The sequence below is a fragment of the Hippopotamus amphibius genome, chromosome 3 (assembly GCF_030028045.1).
Source record: "Hippopotamus amphibius kiboko isolate mHipAmp2 chromosome 3, mHipAmp2.hap2, whole genome shotgun sequence".
NCBI classification, from domain to species: Eukaryota; Metazoa; Chordata; class Mammalia; order Artiodactyla; family Hippopotamidae; genus Hippopotamus; species Hippopotamus amphibius.
Window position 1 is genome coordinate 165,939,867 of NC_080188.1, and position 19,411 is coordinate 165,959,277.

General features: G+C 39.1%; 1 protein-coding gene and 1 non-coding gene across 6 annotated transcripts in view; both read right to left on the minus strand.

Annotated features, from left to right (window-relative positions):
- Window positions 1-3,767, minus strand: part of RNF2 (ring finger protein 2) — a 105,337-nt gene extending 101,570 nt beyond the window's left edge. For 4 of the 5 annotated variants that reach the window (XR_009052778.1, XR_009052779.1, XM_057728733.1 and 1 more), the window contains exon 1: window positions 3,483-3,616. The gene's annotated coding sequence lies outside the window, so the exon portion shown is untranslated. Of the gene's footprint in view, window positions 1-3,482 lie in introns of all 5 variants that reach the window. The other variant, XM_057728730.1, reaches the window with a different exon arrangement.
- Window positions 3,768-18,652: 14,885 nt separating this feature from the next.
- Window positions 18,653-18,760, minus strand: LOC130850577 (U6 spliceosomal RNA). Its single transcript, XR_009052944.1, has one exon. It is a non-coding gene; the product is annotated as a U6 spliceosomal RNA (small nuclear RNA).
- Between the last annotated feature and the right edge of the window lie 651 nt (window positions 18,761-19,411).

Sequence of the window (19,411 nt, forward strand, 5' to 3'; positions counted from 1 at the left end):
CATGTCCCCACGTCCTCTCACTAGAGCACATGTATCCTAGAGAAGATGTGAGATGGTAGAGCTGATCTGCTGTTCCTCAGTGGTCTCAGTTCCCAAAGCCCCTCCTGGTATGAGTATGACGCCATGCTGAATGTGATTATTATATGTAAAGGCTTTTTTTTTTTTTTGCTGTGTTCAACATGGCCCATAGTGCCAGCTGACTACTTAAACTAGTGTTCAACAAAAGAAACAGCAATCTGTTCCAACACTAAAGCTGAACTGAACTTACTGGTACATTCTCCCGTCCTAAGGGATTCTCAAGCATAATTTTTTACTACATATGATTTTCGTTTTACGCATTGATTTTAGAAACTAACTTCTTCATAAAGTACAACTCCACTCTACAGCATAGAAACAAAAAGAAATCCCTCTTGCAGGAGAGCTCAAAATTAACACATCTGTTGAAAACAGATGACCAAGATGCTTTGATATTTTTCATACGGTTTGTTACTTCATTTAATAAGATGCCCTCATTAAACAACTTAATCTGAGGTTAATTTCAAAAGTAATTATTCATTATTATACTTAATAAACTGATCTTTAAAAAATCATGACAAAATGGCAGATACATAGAGAGAAGGCAAATTCAAGCAATAAGAATCTTTCTTGGAATTTTTAGTAACATATGTATATAGCTTCTGAGCATCCAAGAAAAGGTATCACTAGGTCCAGACATATTAGTCCACTTCAGCTGCCTAACAACCATAAGACAAAAGAGAAGCAAAAAAAACTGTAGACTTGAAAGTCCATGGCCAGTTCCACTGGAGTTCCTCCACACAGCATAAAAGTGGAGAGTGGACCACCTACTCCCTTAGGATCTATAAAGTTGAGGACTTAACACCTAGCTCCTGCCTATGGACATACTAACACCAGTTGCTACGAAAGTGCCAAAAGTCCCATTATCACAGTCACTATATCCAGGTAAAATCAACCAAGCTATATGCCTTACAAGAGACACCAGAGTACCTGTCTGACACATTAGGTAGAAAAAGTGAAAGACTGAGGGGGAAGAGACAGGATATTTGGACCTACAGAGAATGGACAGGGTAAATTTTACTGTACCTTTGTGCCCAAATTATATGGGGATCTACTCATTTAAATGCAAATAAACATTCAACTTATTGACATAAGATTCCAGAGAAATGAAAAAATCAGGAAATTAAATATCTAGTGTCTGACAATATCTGTCTTCCACATCATGTGTTAACAAACAACTAATTAAAAATCAAGTGTAGATCTGTAGGCAGACTGTACATAATTTCACAGTATTTTTCTTTTTCTAAAAACTGCAAACTGTGATGCACTGTCTAGTTTTACCAGATTTAAAAAATGAGTTGCTACAAAACTGTGAGGTGCTTTAAGTCATACCAGAAATGCTGCCATGATTTTAATAAAGTGTATTTTAATGTTAACTCACTTCTTTCCCTGGAAGGAATTATGGTTCTGTGCTAATGTACAGAAATGAAACTGTCACTGAAACATCTGGTTATATATTATTCATTAGACATATATCACCTTTACTCCAAAGACTGCATAATATAAACACAAATCATGAATAAATCAAATTAAAGAGATAGACCTGACACCACACGGTGAAGGTCAGTAAAAGACAAATGAAATTCCAAAGATGTTTGCTGACCTGCTCCATATTTCTATCCACACAAACCTGGGAGCTAACAGTCTGAGTGCTCCACACAGGGAGCGGAAAAACTCAAAATTCTCAGTATGGTGAATGTCTGCACTGTCTCCATTATGTTAATGATTCTAATTTAAAATTTTTCTATGCAGCACATTTGAGGACCAACAGCATATTACTGAAGCAGACCAGCCTACACCGACAGTTTTCCTTCAGAAAATCTCCATTTCTCTCACACCTCCTATAATTAACCTCAAATGTGTAGTCCACAAAAGTACCTGAAGGAAATATCTCCAATCCTTAGTAAAAGTGAAGGGCCATATTTGCTGTGCTATCCTTGGAAAATGCAGTCTTATATAACTACTCATTATTTTACTAAAAATTACGTTATATGTACAAACAAGATTTTAAGAGATACCTGTTGATTGTGACAAGGATAAATTATAGGGAAAAAAGGAGTAACCAAGAGTCATATTGCTGCCATTTAAATTCTTTATAAAGCAAAGGATGAAATATTCACTTTAAAAACCAAGGTCTAACACCAATCTAAGTTATTAAAATATTCAACAACTACACTCTAATGCAAGTGAGGAAAGCAGATTATCTGCCAGTTACACTAAGTATTCCAGCTGATCATCCTGGAACTACCAAAAGCAGATTATGTAATGCAGATCACACATACATTAGTTTAAAATTCTCAGTCTAAAACACTGAAACCATGTCTCAACTTTTTTTTTAATTTTTAAAAGAAATAAAGCATATTACTAAAATACCGAATGCAAACCTATCCTTTTCACAGCAAATATCTTTATACACCTCTGAGAAACCTGCCATTTTCGAACCATTTTACCACGCAAGAGCACACATCCTCTAAAACTTCTGACAGCCAGGCAGTGGATACCCAAAACGGTTTCAAGGAGATAAGCCTATAATCGGTCTTAGCGGCCAAATAATCGGAATGAACCTCAAAGTTTTAGAGACCAATTTTTACTAACAGTGTCTCTGGGAGCAGGGAGGCGACTTCTGTAGGAGGGAAATGATCCCGACAACCAGGACGAGGGCTCCCCGGCGACACCCGGTACCAAAGACCTCAGTGTACACGACTGGGTTCAAAACGCGAAGCTTCCATCAGAAACAAACCAAGGCACTCCCTCCCCCGACTCCTCCGGGGCAACCTCGCGGTTTTAGAAAGCAGCAACAGATACTCCCGAGCAGGCGGGCGGCACTCCAGGAATGTTCTAACCAGGAAGGGGTCTCCCCGCAGCCTACAGGGAACCCCGACGCCCAGGAGCGCCCGTACGCGCGAACCCCGACTCCAGCACCCTGGGGGGAAGCGGGCTATCTGCACAAAGCGCCCCTACCCCACCCCCCACAGCGCGGACACACACCCCGGAGGCGAGGGGGAAGCCCGGGGGGGGAAAACCCTGCATTCCACGCGGTTCGCCCCGGCAGAGCGGCCGCGCAGAGGTTAGGGGCCCCCGCCCCGGGAGCCAAGGGGGCCGCAGCGCAGTCCCGGCCTCCGCGCAGAAGAGCGAGCGTTCGCGCGAAGGAAGGAATCCCCGAGCTTCGCCCACGGGGTCCTCCCCAAGTCGGACTCCCCACCCCCGCCAAGACCCCCGAAGAAACGGGAACAATGAGAAGCCGCCTCCCCCGCCATCCCCGCCCGGAGAGCGGCAGGGGGCGGCGGCGCCACCTCCCCTCACACCCCCGCGGACACACACACCCCCGGCCCCCGGGCGGCCGTCAGCTGACGCGCGGCCGAGCCCGCCGCTCCCGCGCCCCTCGCCTCCCCGCGCGCCCGGCTCACCGGCTCCTGCCCCAGCCCCGGGCTCCGCTGGCCGCGGCCGGAGCGAGACTCGGGTACAAACCGCCGCGGCCGCCGGCGCCGCCGCACAATATGGCGAGTCTCGGCTTCCGCAATGGAGCTCGGGAAATACAACAGGGGCCGCTCAATATTCATGAGAGACCGAGGGGAAGCCGGCTCGGCCGGCGAGGCGGGGAGGGCGGGAAGGAGCGAGCGGGCGAGGGGGCGGAGGCGCGGGACGGGGACGTGCGCGGCGCGGGGAGGCCCGCGGCGCGAGGGGAGGGGGCGCCGCCGCGTGCAGCCAGGAGGGCCCGAGCCACCGCCCCGCCCCGGGCCGCCCGGCCCCGCCCCCCGGCGCCCTCCGCGGGGCGACGCAGCCCCCGGGCAACGCCCGGATGACGGCGGCGGCACCTAGTTCCCGTGGTCCTCTCTCCTGGAGCTCTCCTGCCCCTGCCTGCGCCCCCACATTACGCCTCTCTGGCTGGCCGCTGGGGTTCGGGATCGGACTCCTGCTCTCGCCTGTGACTGCATCCTGTTCTTACACCCATCCCACCGTAGAAGTCCTCGTTAGGCTTTCACCTCTAAAAGTTCATCTGAACTTCGGCGCTCTGCCATCCTCTCCCCCCGCCCAACAAACACACTTTCCATCCTTGCGGAGCGAACCTAGAAGACCGAATTCCAGGGAAAATGACCTTCAGTTCTAAGAGTATATTCTTGGACGTCTGTAAGCATTCTGATTGTTCTCATCAGCTTTGCCTACTTACCTTGCTGCTGTTTTAATCCTTCCTCTTTGACCCTTCCCCTGAATTTGAGAATATAGAAAGTGATAGATGTAATAGATGTAATCGTTATGTAAAACACAACCAATTGGTCTACCAAAAAGTATATAAAATGTGTATAAACTAAGCTACAAACTGAAGTAACGAAGTGAAAGATTCGTGAGATGACCTATTCTCTCGAAAAGATAACCAACAACCCCAGACCCTTAATGTGAAGGCACCTGTGGCACTAAGGAATGGAATGCACCGGGAGTTGGGCGAACTGTGTGTCTCTAACTATGTGACTTAACTAAATTACATAATTGCTCTGGACTTTTCTTTCCTCGTTTGCAAAATGAGAGGATTGGGTTGAATGATTCTTAGGTCCTTTCCAGCTTTTGAATTCTCTAAAACTCTACAAGCAATGCCAAATAAATGGTATGAATTTACATAAGATTTTGGAAAAGAAAAGGATCCATTCCAGCTGGTGTGTTCAGGGGAGATTTCCTGAGGAGCTCCAAGTTGAGTGATAGCTTTGGATAGGTAGAAAGAAAGGCATTAAAATATTAAAGACAAAAAAAAAAATTAAAGGCAATACATTATGTGCCCAACCTAACAATCCATTAAGGTAAACAAGAGCAACGCCAGTGACTGGAAAACTTTAACTTACACTCTAAAGCTTTAAATAAGAAACGACAATTCTCAGACTACAAGCCCTTCAATGTTAAGCTCTTTTTCCAATGTGGAAAAAAAAATCAAAATAATCAGGTATGCTTCTGCTTCTCCCTTCCTGTAAGGGTTCACTTTCTAGAGTTAGTTCAGTTGCAGAAGCATCTCCCTTCTTTGTTCACAACTGCATGTGTTGTTCAATTAACACTGTTCATAATTCAGAACGTTTTGCTCTAGTGAAAATGCTTACGAAAATAATGTGTGGTTAGGTTAAGAAGTTCAGTTGATGTTGAGAAAAGTGATCATTTGTAAAAAGCACAGGAACTTTATGGATAAAAGTTAAATATAGTACTTTAAAAAGATTCACAGGAGAATTAGTGGGAAAATGGAAAACTTATGGGATATCTGGATTAAATGTGATTAAAAAGCTACACCTCAGGCTAGCATCCTTAATATGAAAGACACTACTGACAAATTAACAGAACTCATATTATCTATTTTATCTCTTGCTCAAAAATTGGACTGAGAGTATAATGGGCCTTCCCTGACTATATTAATCAGGGAAGCCTATGTTATGGTATAGTAACAAACATCTCCCAAATCTCCATGCTTTAAAACAACAAACATTTATTGCTTGCTCATACTTCATGTGACTCAGATTCATTCTATTACAGTCACTCCAAGAACCAGATTGACAGCTCACTATCTTGTAGCTGTATCACCCAGAACATAGCAACTGAGTCTCTGTGGCAGAGGAAGAAAGTGACTAAAGAATTCCTATGAAGTATTCACAGCCTTAGCTTGGAAAGGAAACATCGCTGATCACATGCCATTGGCCAAAACTAGTTACATAGCCTACTCCATCTGCAAGGGGACTAAGTCCTTGAACTGAGGCTGAACCAAGTTCAGGAGTAGTGATATTGGTGAACGGTGCTAATGTCAATCACCCTGACCCCACCAGTCAACTTCAAGATATTATGAAAAAAACAAAGAAGTTTTTTTTATAACACTAGCTTTCTTGAATGGCTTCAAGAAAAGTAAGCTTTCAAAAAATAAACTCTCTGGTCTTGTTAAGAGTTGATTATCATATAAATAGAATGGACTTTCCATTTTTCTTCACCTTTGTTTTAATTGTGTATTAAATCAATGTCAAGTCCATAGTCTGTCAGTAGTGATTTGACATATCCATCCTACATTCTTTTTGCTAATTTTTCAACCTGCATGAGGGATACCACCCTGAAACACATTTTCTACTAACACCCTGCCCCCTTATTAAATGTACTAATTGGAAGTGATAATTACATTTTAATCAGGAAGTCATTAAATTAATACTATGTAATACTGGTATTATAGGTGGATGACTAGATGAACTCTAGTTAGAAAGTTTCTTTTCCCTCAAAACTTCAGAAGTAATACCCTGTTAATCACATGGTGAATTGGGTCAACATCTCTGATCACAAAAATCATCTCTTTACTGGCCTTCTGCTATGGTAATGTTACAAAATTAGAGAGGTTAGTTCAGCGCAGCCAACTTTTATTGAGCATCTTCTATGTGCTAACATTTTGCCAAGTGCTTGGAATAAAGATACTAATGTAACTGGGACACAAGTTCCTTGAGAAGGGAAATCTTGTTCACCAGTGTATACCTAGCACAATGCTTGTCATGTACTAGATGCTCAATAAATAGATGTTAAGAGAGTGAAAGACTGGGAATCTTTGATCCCAGTGTGTATATGAAATAGAATAGTTCATATGAGCTTGGTTTTTCTCACTCTACCACTTAAAAGCAGACATTTCTATCAAGATTGCATTTAGTCCCCCAGAGGCTTTCTGTATTTAGGCAGGTGTCTCAAATGGATATTCACGCCTGCCTATTCTATATCCACCCGATGGATTTCTTTTCAGCTGTACTCCAAATATCTAATTTTTATCTGCTTATAAGAGATGGAAATTGCAGGCCACCAATAGTTTGTTAATAACAAGCTATGTATTTATCAAAGTTTGTAGAACACTTTTTTATCCAGTATTTCACTGACTCTTCGGAACAATTCTCCAAAGTATTATTCGCACTTCACAAAGGAGGGAAATGTGACTTCTGTGGTTAGGTAACTCTCCCAAACATTGAATTCATAAGCGGCAGAGCTGAGGCTCAAACCTAGGTCATCTGACTCCAAGTCCAGGACACATTCCGTTATGCCACATGTGCCTTCCCACTCTGTGCTGCATACACAACTCCAGCATTTTTCTTCTTCCTAATAGGTAAGCGGTCTGAGACAAACATCTCCAGAGCTTCCTCTCAACACTAGTATTTATTCCAGTCCTCAATGAGTTCTATTTTCAAGAAGCTAGAGAGAATGCTAAATATAATAGTATATGAACCCAATCTGTTGACAGAAAACCATCAGGTTTGTTTTTGTTTTCTTAGAAAAGTTACTTTAAGAAAACATAACAAGGGACCTCCCTGGTGGTCCAGTGGTTGGGACTTCACCTTCCAATCCAGGGGGTGCCTGTTCCATCCCTGGTGGGGGAGCTGGGATCCCACCTGCCTGGGGGCCAAGGAACCAAAACATAGAACAGAAGCAATATTGTAACAAATTCAATTAAAAAAAAAAACAACTTTAAAAATGGTCCACATCAAAAAAAATTTAAAAAAAAAAGAAAGCATAAAATTAAAACCAAAAGTTAGGTTAAAAGACTGGAATATCTTGGGATTTAATCACTGTATGTATGTGTGTGTGTGTGTGTGTGTGTGTGTGTGTGTGTGTGTGTGTGTGTGTGTGTGTGTGTAAAATTGTCAAACTATATCTTCTACCAGAATCTTTATTTGCCATCTTTTAGATATGTTGTGCTTTCTTTGAAAGGGTCAAATTAAGTAGAAACATTGTAGAAAGGCCTAAAGAGACCTATAATTCAAGGTGGGTTCAGGAAGCAGGCAACTCAAGATTTACTACCTCTTCAGCTGAAAAAATATAGCTCTAGCCACAAGCTTTAGTGAAGTTTTATTTGTATTTCAACACAGTGCATTTCTTTTTGTGACACTTCCCTTGGTGTTTTAGTTCATTGTTCCTTTTTATATTCCCAAGACAACCACAGTAATTGGTGCTACTCTTAACTGTTCGACTTAAACAGATTAAATGAGATGGGCTAGTTAAGCTTTTGGGGAGAACTGAACAATATTGCTGTTTCCCTCCTATGGAGACTTGGAATGGTATTTTATATGTCCCAGATGTGGCCACATTCTGCCTAACATCTGTTAGTGAATTTTATTAAAATAATGAACTAGCATGTGTTTCAAAAGTCAAAAGAATGAATAAAAGTTTTCATTCTGATGCAGCATGAATAGCCAACTATTTCTTTGTAGTTAATAATGGAGGATATTATTGTGATACCCAACTTGGTATATAAAGAGTGATTTAATAATTACTGGCTTTAGTTTTCTAATATGAAGTAAATTTATTCTATTCAAACAAGCTTTGTAGGTTTTTTTCCTTTCAAAATGTTTACTGCAAGAGATGAGAACTATGCCTTGGCACTGATCTAGGAACACCAAGAATAATCCTGGAAACTAACAAGGAAGAGATAATTAAGATCAAACTTAGAACTAAAATGGAAATTTCTCTGGAAAAGAAGGCTGGAAGATCCCAGGGGGAAAGTACAGATGAAGAGTGCGAAATATTTAAATCAAGTTACAGCTTGTGCAAACTGCCCTTGTGGACATTTTAATTTTTCCCACTTTAAACAAGCATGGAAGAATAGTTTTTGGGAAGTGAGAGAGTGGAGGGTAAAGACATCTCTTATCTAACACATTTCTTGGAAGTGTTTTTTAGTAAAGAATTTAAAAGAACTGCCAAATCCCAACCAAACAAAGAAAAATTTGTTTTATTTTAGACTACATCAAGATGTAGAAAACCCAGCAGTATTCATCTGCTGAGTCATTAGCATTTTATACTCCACAAAAGTAAACCATTTAAATATACATTGAATAACATACTGCAGTAGGTTATAATTCAGGTAAATCTGAAAACCATTCTGGTCAACCTAGAATACCAAGGTTTTATGAGTTACATCCAGGAAGAGATATTTTCTCAGAATTTTAGTCTGTGGAAAATTTTTGGATTATGTTTTTAAAAAAATTTATTGAAGTATAGTTGACTTACAATATTATATTAGTTGCAGGTGTACAACATGGTGTGTTGATATTTTTATAGACTACACACCATAAATATTATACATATTATAAAATATTAACTATATTCCCTGTGTTGTACATTACATCTCTGTGACGTTTATTTTATATCTTCTAGTTTGTACCTCTTAATCCTTTCACCTGTTTCACCCACCCCCCACGCTCTCTCCTCTGGAAACCACTAGTTTGTTCCATCTGTGAGTCTGTTTCTGTTTTGTTATATTTGTTCATTTGTTTTGTTTTTTAGATTCCATGTAAAGGAAAACATACAGTATTGTCTTTCTCTGACTCATTTCACTAAGCATAACACCTTCCAGGTCCATTTTTGTTGTTGCAAATGGCAAGATTTCATTCCTTTTTATGGCTAATATTCCATTGTATATATTGTTTCATCATTTTTTTAATATATGGGTGGAATATATGGGTGGCCTAACTCACTCTTGTGTCCCTCTCCAATACTCACTCTTCCTCTCATCTAGTTAGTTTTTGTTCTAGAACAGTATTGATGTTCAGAGTTAGTGGATTTCCAGTTCCTTGACTTCTTGACTCTTACACATCCTTAGCCTCCAGCTTCACTTTTGGACTTCATCACGTTAGCTGCCCTGATTTGACTCTCCCTTTCCTAAAATTTGAAAGACTACTCTTGGCTTGAGCTCAACACAGCCGTCCTTTCTTCTGCATAATCCAGTTCTTAGCTATTTTGCCAACCTATTCATTTCCTGACTTGGCTCTTTAATTAGGCTTGGCCATAATCTCATCCCAGCCTTTAGCCTGTGGCTTGACACATTGTGAATGCAAATTATATTACAAGATGTCACAAAGATAACTCGCAGACACCATGTCATTCATGGTATGGAAAAAGAGCCATCTCTGTCAACAGACGCAGGAAATATGGAGCTCTTTAATGGAAAAGAACAGAGAAGCGATGGGGTTGCTGTCTTTGGAACTGAATACTCCAGGAATGATCTTGGGTCAGGAGAACCCATGTTAGGAATGTCATGTGATGTTATTGCAGCTACCCAAAGAAAAATTATGACCAACAGGAAAGTTGTTATTGGTGGACTTTCAAGTAGAACTGCATTTGGATGTTGATTTTAAAGTCTTGTCAAAACATAGTAACATTTCTTACCAAGAGTAAAATTTAAAATGCTATATATTAATCCTAAACTCCAATTTGAACTCCAAATTTGACTAGTTCTCAAACCACATTTAGTATCTTTCTCCCCCATTCACTTGCTTAGTTTAGCAGTGGGCAAATATGTCCCCCCTCACCCCAGAGTGAAAGCAGCAGAAGGGCAAAATATCATTATTCATCTTTCAACACCAGTCATTTTTCAGCCCCTGACACAATGTAATATATATATATATATATTTAAATACATGTGTATATATGTATATATATGTGAATATATATGTTTCTGCCTTGCTCCTAAGATACATTTGGTATAGCTTTAAGTAATGATAACTACATTTTTTAAAAGCAATCAATAAAAATACTTGCTTTATATATTTTACAAAAAGTACCTAACAATCATTACCGTACATTTAGAGAAATACAAGTTTAAATAGAATAATTTTCTACCTACCATGTTCAGGCTATCATAACACTCACTGTTGGTCAGTGCTTATGAACACAGATATTGAGTACTTTATGGATGTGCATGAAAAATGACACAACTTTTTTAAAGGGCAATTTGGTCGTTAGCTCTCAAAATTTTAAATGTGTATATCTTTAGCCTAAGAAATCCAGTTCAAGAAATGTACCCTACAGAAGTACTCACACAGTGTGCAAAAATATATATACATGAATTAATCTTTGCATTGATTGTGTTTGTAAAAAATAATATAACATATTTTTGGTAAACAAATTTTGGTAAATCCATACAGTACTACATCATATAGCTGTTAAAAATGAGACAGTGATATTTACAATAGCCAGGACATGGAAGCAACCGAAATGCCCATCAACAAACGAATGGATAAAGAAGATGTGGCATATATATACAATGGAATATTACTCAGCTATAAAAAGGGATGAGATGGAGCTATATGTAATGAGGTGGATAGACCTACAGTCTATCATACAGAGTGAAGTAAGTCAGAAAGAGAAAGACAAATATTGTATGCTAACTCACATATACGGAATCTAAAAATGGTACTGATGAACTCAGTGACAAGAACAAGGACGCAGGTGCAGAGAATGGACTGGAGAACTCGAGGTTTGGGAGGGGGCGGGGGGTGAAGAGGAAGCTGAGACAAAGCGAGAGAGTAGCACAGACATATATATACTACCAACTGTAAAGTAGATAGCCAGTGGGAAGTTGTTGTATAACAAAGGGAGTCCAACTCGAGGATGGAAGATGCCTTAAAGGACTGGGACGGGGAGGGTGGGGGGGACTCGAGGAAGAGTGGGGGCGGGAGTCAAGGGAGGGAGGGAATACGGGGATATGTGTATAAAAACAGATGATTGAACTTGGTGTACCCCCCCAAAAAAATAAATAAATAAATAAAATTAAAAAAAAAAAAAGAGCTCAATTCAAGAGAAAAAAAAATGAGACAGTGCTACAAGTACTGACGTAGAAAGGTATCAAAGGTATATTATCAGATTTAAAAGTTCTCAGCAATATGTTCCATATATCCCATTTTTGTAATACAAAAATATTTAAAAGAATATACACCAAACTATTAGGAGGGATTGATTACATTTAAGGAGAGAAGGACTTTCAGTTTCTAAATTATTTAATTTCTGTGTTGTTTGAATGTTTCACAGTGGAATAAAACATTGTGTTTTATCATAAAAGTAGTAAAGGTACAGTTACATACTTCTCTGATAAAAATGAGTGGAAATTTCAGCACATATCTACTATTATTAACTGAAGGACTGGGGTAGAGAAACCAATTGTTCTAGATTAGGCATCATCAACAAAACAAACAGGAAAACTAGAACTTGGAAATTCTTTACTTTGTTTCTAGAGATCTAGTAGTATAGTGGCCTCGAAACCCAGGGATTCAAATGGCTTGTTACTAGACCTCAGTCTTTATTCCCCGAAACATTCCTAACCCTACTTAGTAAGAATTTAAGCTAAACAGGGACCAACCAATGCTTACAGAGCCCTCAAATAGCTACCCTTTAAAAGAGTTCTAGGACCTATATAATTACCTTGGGAGTCTCTGTTCCTCCTACTAATTTATATCCCATGATCCCTAGGGCAAATATCAGGTGTTGTTTCCTAATTAGACTCCTTAGTACTCCCTCAAGAGATTCCTACTGATTTAGCATGTGATTGCAGCAAGCAAGTACAAACTGTAGGTTGAAAATCAAATATTTGAATTTTCCATCTTGTACATCTCTATTCCAGGGAATTTTTCCCCTAGACTCTTTGACATCACCATACAGTAAAAAGCTTGGGCAATGTATTAGGGTAGGTTCGGGAGACCTGACCTCCCTCCAAATGTGGTTCAGATGACCCAAGGGGCCATAGCAAAAGTGCAAGCCACTGAAGTTGGGGTAGAGTGGGGATGGGGTTGTGCAGAGATAGAGGGACTCAGGGACTGACTGGAAAGTACAGGTTGTTTCTGCAATGTGGCTGAATGCCCAGAGTTGGAACAAGAATACAAAACACAGGCAAGGAGAAAGTCCAGGAAAGCAGGGCTTGGGTTAAGTTTAAGGGAGTGCATGGAACCCACCTGAAAGCTGAATCAGAGGGTCTGAAGCCAAGAACATCATGAGTAGCTTTCTCTCTGTCTCCTTCAGTGGAGAAGATGATAAGTGAGGTGAGGACATGGCTTATGTCAGCTGAGGCTGCAAAGGGACACGCTGACCCTGTGTCCTCAAGTTGCAGGTGGACCAAATCTGAAGACACAGGCAAAACAGAGAATTACTGAGTGAGGGTCATGAGAAGCAAAGGGGCAGTTTGAAAAATTAGAGATGTGGATCCAAATAGTGCACTGAAATTGGAAAAAGCTCCTGAGATAGATGAGAGTTAGTTGAAAACAGCCAGGAACAAGGAGAGCTAAACATGTGATGATTGGTTTTCTCTTGGTTCCTCTAATTTCTCTGACCCTCTCTAGCTCAGCCTCTTTTGTGGCTTCTCATCATCACCCCAGACTCTAAGTTTTGGAATGTCCCAGGGTTTAGTCTTAGGACTTTTTTCCTGTTAATTCATATCCCCTCCCTGGGTGATCCTATTCAGTCACGTGGCTCTATCTACTACCCATATTGACAACTCCCCATTTTCTCCAAACTTACGAACTTCTGTAAGTTTCCAGAATCTTAAGGACCTCTCCAAACTTATGTCCAACTCCCTATTCAGTATCTCCACTTGGAGGTCTAATGGGCATCTCAAACATAAAATACCTAAACTGGACTTCATCTTCGAAATGTAAACAAAGAAAAATATGTGATTGTTAATTGTCCTTTTATTTGTAGCTGTAATATCTATATTGCTCTACTCAACCCAGTTAAAAGAAATTCTTCTTTCTAAGTACTTAAAACCACATAAGTAATTCAAATTTAAAATGAATGTTTCAAGTATATTCACATATGTGTTCATCTATACATTCCCTTAGCAAGAGTTGGCAATTAACCAGACTCAGTAGTTTGAAGTGACATAAGACATAGACCCTATCTCAAAGAACCCAGCAACTGGGATGAAGTGAGAGAGTAGCACTGACATATATATACCACCAAATGTAAAATAGCTAGTGGGAAGCTGCTGCATAACACAGGGAGATCAACTCGATGATAGGTGATGACCTAGAGGGGTGGGATAGGGAGTGTGGGAGGGAGGCTCAAGAGGGAGAGGATATGGGGATATATGTATAAGTATAGCTGATTCACCTTGTTGTACAGGAGAAACTGGCACAACAGTGTAAAACATTTATACTCCAATAAAGATCTGAAAAAAAAAAAAAAGAACCCAGCATTTAGTAGCAGAAACACAGACATACCAAATGTGGTGAGACCAATAAGAGAAAGGCCATAGAAATAATTCTCCCTCAACAGCCATTATTAATTACACACTATGGAAGAGCATTTCTCATAAGTCTCCACTCTTGGCAATGTTAGCTTTAGCCCTAGAAATTGGAAGAGGTATAGATAAAGTCACAATTGTGCTAATATCCAGCAACCTCATAAACTTTGTATGCATTAGGTACTGTGCTAAGTATTTTATAAGCATCATCTCATTTAATCTTTACAACAACCCTAGGAGGACGTTACCACCATCATTACTACCATTTTATGGATTAGAAAATAGAAGTTCAGGGAGTTTCCTGGTGGCCTAGTGATTAGGATTCTGGGCTTTCACTGCGGTGGTCCAGGTTCAATCCCTGTCGGGGAACTGAGATCCCATAAGCCACAGGGTGTGGCGAAAGGAAGGAAGGAAGGAAGAAAGGAGGAAAGAAAATAGAGGTTTAAAGCATTTCACTACTTGCCTAAGTCACTTCAAGCAATAGCGTGGGCAAATTCATGTACTTAACCACGGTTTTAAACTGCCCTCTCCCAATTGGTGGTCCTGCTTTAATTAATCAAAATGGGGATATGTTTTTTTTTAATACTTGTACCAAAATAGAGAATAAATGTATGAATAATCCAAATAGCAAATATACATTACACTTCAGTAATAATCCCCAATTACTAACCATAATTGGATAAAAAGGACTATAGCATAGGAAGTTGTGAAATGGTGGGTTCAGTTTTTCAAAGCTCATAAAGACACAACAGCAGCAAGGACTGATCATTTCAAGTTTCTCACTGATTGCCTTTGGAGACAAGTTCTTAGTTCTAAAGCATATTCTGTATGAGCTAAGAATGGAAAAATCATCAGACTCGCAACAGCTAAGAGAATAGAAGCCAAAGCCTATAGGAATACAGTATTCCAAATTTATTATCTGTTATGCATTGATTTATTACATGTGGAGGGAATTTAAACCAGATGTGTGCTTTGTGGAGGAGGCCATCCCATGATGGACAGGGGAGAGGAATGTGACCTCAACTTGAGAGTAAAGAATCAGAACTTGTAGGTGGTTCAGAATTTTCTTCTTATGCTAGTCATATAATGAAATAAGAGTTCTCCAATCATCTTTTCAAATTAACTGGGACTTCATTTCTTAACCTGGAAGATGTTGAAACTTCTGGCTTTTGAAATGCAGTTATTTTCATTGAAATGCAATTATATTTGAAAAATATTTCAAAGATCTAAGATTTTCTAAGTAACTTTTACTTAATCTAAAGCAAAATATCCTTGGAAAATACAGATCTGATATGTAAATATTAACATTTACACATCCCTATTTTCTCTAGTCTCATCTGGAATTTTAAACATCACATTTCAATAGCTAGAATTCATAACACATCTTTGTCTGACATCTGCTTTTTTTTAACTGAAACTATAAAAAAGTTTATTCTTTCAAGTCACATTTAAGTACTGAAAGTAATTTCATTTTAAGGATTACATCTAAGGGGAAAAAAAGATTCTTTTCCACGTTAGCCCAACATATCTACCTACAGTTATATAATCTTTCTATTTTTCAAGACTTTAAAATTATTGGTAGAGAAAAGATTTCTCATAGTAAGTGTTTTAGTTTGGAAACAGTCTTGAAACAAAAAAAAAAAATACACAATATAGAATAACTTTGTAGTCATTCCTCTAGTTTTGAGGGGAAATTACCTCGAAAATCATTAGTTAAGCAAAAATGTTTTTCTCAAAATATCAATACTCGTGATTTAGTTTTCAGTTTATTTTTAATACCCATTTATGTGATGAGATAAAATTTTAAAAATAATTCATCAATTTAGATAGTTTCTATCACAAGAGAAAAACTCAAGACAATTGTTCATGCTGTGGAGACATTCACACATGCACACATACATACATATTGACCACCAAAGAGAGTTAATTTGCTCAAAGCTAGAGTGATCATTGACAATCTAAGAAAAGCAGAGAAGGAAGAGCCCTCTCTCTATAAGGAGTTATCACAGGAAACTAGTCATGTGTCTGGAAGAAGCTACCTGAATGTCTCATTGCGTGTCTATAAACTACCAAAACAATTTGTTCATCTGTTTAACTTTCCTCAAACATGTATTGAGCGCTCACTGTGTTCTGGACACTCTTCTAGGTATGAAGGGGAAAGAAAATGAAAAATATGTGTAAATGATATGTCTTGCTTAACAAGCTTAAGGTCACATTTCTTTCTTAAGGAGGTAAAAGTGACATACAGTGAAATGCAATACCCGTTAAGTGTACAATTGGGTGAGTTTTAACGAAGGTAACCATGTAACCAATGCCCCAACCAAGATATAAAACACTCTCATCACCCCTGGAAAATTCCTTTATGTCCTCCTTTAGTCAATCTCCCTTCCCAAATAGGCAGTAATGTTCTGATTCCTATCACCATGGGTTAGTTTGTCTGCTCTTGAAGTCACATAAATGGAATTATACAATACGTATTCTTTTGTGTCTGATTCTTTTACTAAGTGCAATGTTTTAGACATTCATCTATATTGTTGTGTTAGTAGTTCACTCCATTTTATTACTGGATAATATTCCTGTGTATAAGTATACAAAATTTTTTCAAAAATTCATAATCCTGTTGATGGACATTTGTATTTGCTTCCAGTTTTTGGAATAAAGCTGCTATTAACATTCTTGGCCAAGTTTTTGTGAATTTATATTTTCCTTCTCTTGGATAAACAACTAGGATTAGAATTGCTAGGTGTTCAGGTGGGTGTATAATTTTATAAGCTCCCAAACAAAGGAAGCTGCATCATTTTATACTCCTATGAGCAGTGTATGAGAGTTCCACTTATACCACACGCTTGCTGACAACTGATGTTGTCAGTCTTTAGTTTTAGCTATTTTAGTGGGTGAGAAGTAGAATTTCAATGTAGTTTTAATTAATATTTCCCTGATGACTAATGATGTTAAGTATCTTTTCACAAGCTTATTGGCCACTTGTATGTCTACTTTTATGAAACCTCTGTTCAAGTCTTTTGCCTATTTAAAAAAAAATTTTTTTTTTAATTTTTGGCTGTGTTGGGTCTTCATTGCTGCGCGTGGGCTTTCTCTAGTTGTAGCGAGTGGGGGCTACTCTGTTGCAGTGCATGGGCTTATAATTGTGGTGGCTTCTCTTGCTTTGGAGCACAGACTCTAGGTACTCGGGCTTCAGTAGTTGCAGCACATGGGCTCCATAGATGTGGCATCCAGGCTCTAGGGCTTGCAGGCTTCAATAGTTGTGGCACATGGGCTTAGCTGCTCTGTGGCATGTGGGATCTTCCCAGCCCAGGGACTGAAGCTGTGTCCCCTGCATTGGCAGGTGGATTCTTAACCACTGCACCACCAGGGAAGTCCCTTTAATTGGGTTTTTAAATCCTTTTATTTTTTATTTGTAGGAGTCCTTTATTTATAATGGTATAATGATATAAGTTCTTTATCAGATATATGTATAAGAATATTCTCTATCAGTTTATGGCTTGCATTTTTTAATAGACTTTATTTTTTAGAACAGTTTTAGGTTAACAGCAAAACTGAGCTGAAGGTCTAGAGAATTCCCATATACCTCATGCCCCTACATACGCACAGCTTCCCCTTCTATTAATATTCTGCACCCAAAGTCCTTGGTTTACATTAGGGTTTTCTCTTGGTGTTGTATATTCAATGGGTTTGGAAATGCATCCACCACTATAGTATCATACAGAGTAGTTCCAATGCCCTAAAATTCATCTACGCTCTCTAATATTCGCCTCCTCTTCCCTGAACCCCTGACAACCACTGATCTTTCTACTGTCTTTGTAGTTTTGCCTTTTCCAGAATGTCATATGGTTGAATTCATATAGTATGTAGCCTTTTCAGTTTGGCTTCTTTCACTTAGTAATATGTATTTAAGATTCCTCCATGTCTTTTCATGGCTTGATAGCTCATATTTTTAGTGCTGAATAATATTCAATTGCCTGGAGGTACCACAATTTATTTATCCATTTACCTACTGAAGGACATCTTGGCTGCTTCCAAGTTTGGGCAATTCTGAGAAGCTGCTAGAAACATCCAGATACAGGTTTTTGAGTGGACATGACTTTTCAACTCATTTGGGTGAACACCAAGGAGCACAATTGTTGAATCACATGATGAAAGTACGCTTAGTTTCATAAGAAACTGCCAAACTGTCTTCCAAAGTGGCTGCACCATTTTGCATTCCCACCAACAGTAAATGAGAGTTCCTGTTGCTCCACAACCTCACCAGCATTTGGTTGCTGTTAGCGTTTTATATTTGGGCCATTCTAATAGGTATGTAGTGGTATTTCATTTTAATTTGTAATTGCCCAATGATGTATAATGTTGATCATGTTTTTCATATGCTTATTTGTCCACTGTACATCTTCTTGCATGAGGTGTCTGTTTAGGTTTTTGCCCATTATTTAATTAGATTGCTCTAATTAAAGAATTTGGTATATGTGCACATTGTGACTAGATTAACACTATCAAACTAATTAACATACTCATCACTCCACATAGTTATTCTTTTTTGTATGTGTGGTAAGAATGTTTAAAATCAACTGTCTTAAAAACATGGACTGCTTCTTGAATTTGCATGTCATCTTGTGCAAAGGCCATGCTAGTCCTTTCTGTATCATTCCAATTTTAGTATATAAGCCACTGAAATCAGTACTCAAGATTTTTTTCCATGTATTTTTTTCCAGTTGTTCCAACACCATTCGTTTAAAAGACTTTCCTATCCCACTGAGTTGACTTGGCACCTTTATAAATATTCATATAACCATATATGTGCTGGTGTATTTTTATTTCACAATTCTGCTTCACATACACACACACACACACACACACACGCACACACTTTATTTTATGACTGATTGTATAATCCAGGCTGGATTCATTATTATATTTTTGTTATAATTTACATATTATATTTACTATAGTTATATCCATTTTTTAAATTCCATTTTAAAAAACTAAAAAGCATTTTCATGGGTCCCTAAATATATTGTGGGCCCTAGGCACTGTGCACTGTGCCTAAGATAATTGGATGTGGTAGGAGTAAAGCTAGGTTCTGCACCTGTAGCCCTGTCAGAAACTAGGCACAGGGGGCCTATGAAATTTCCCTGTGAGTACAGGCTGGGTTTGTAGCCCCTGAGAGCAGCAATTATCTAATGCCTGTGATAGATTACTTTTTTTTTTGGCTGTGTGGCATGCAGGATCTTAGTTCCTCCACCAAGGATCAAACCCGTGTCCCCTGCATTGAGAGTGCAGAGTCTTAACCACTGGACCACCAGGGAAGTCCCTAGGTTACTTTTAATATAGTAT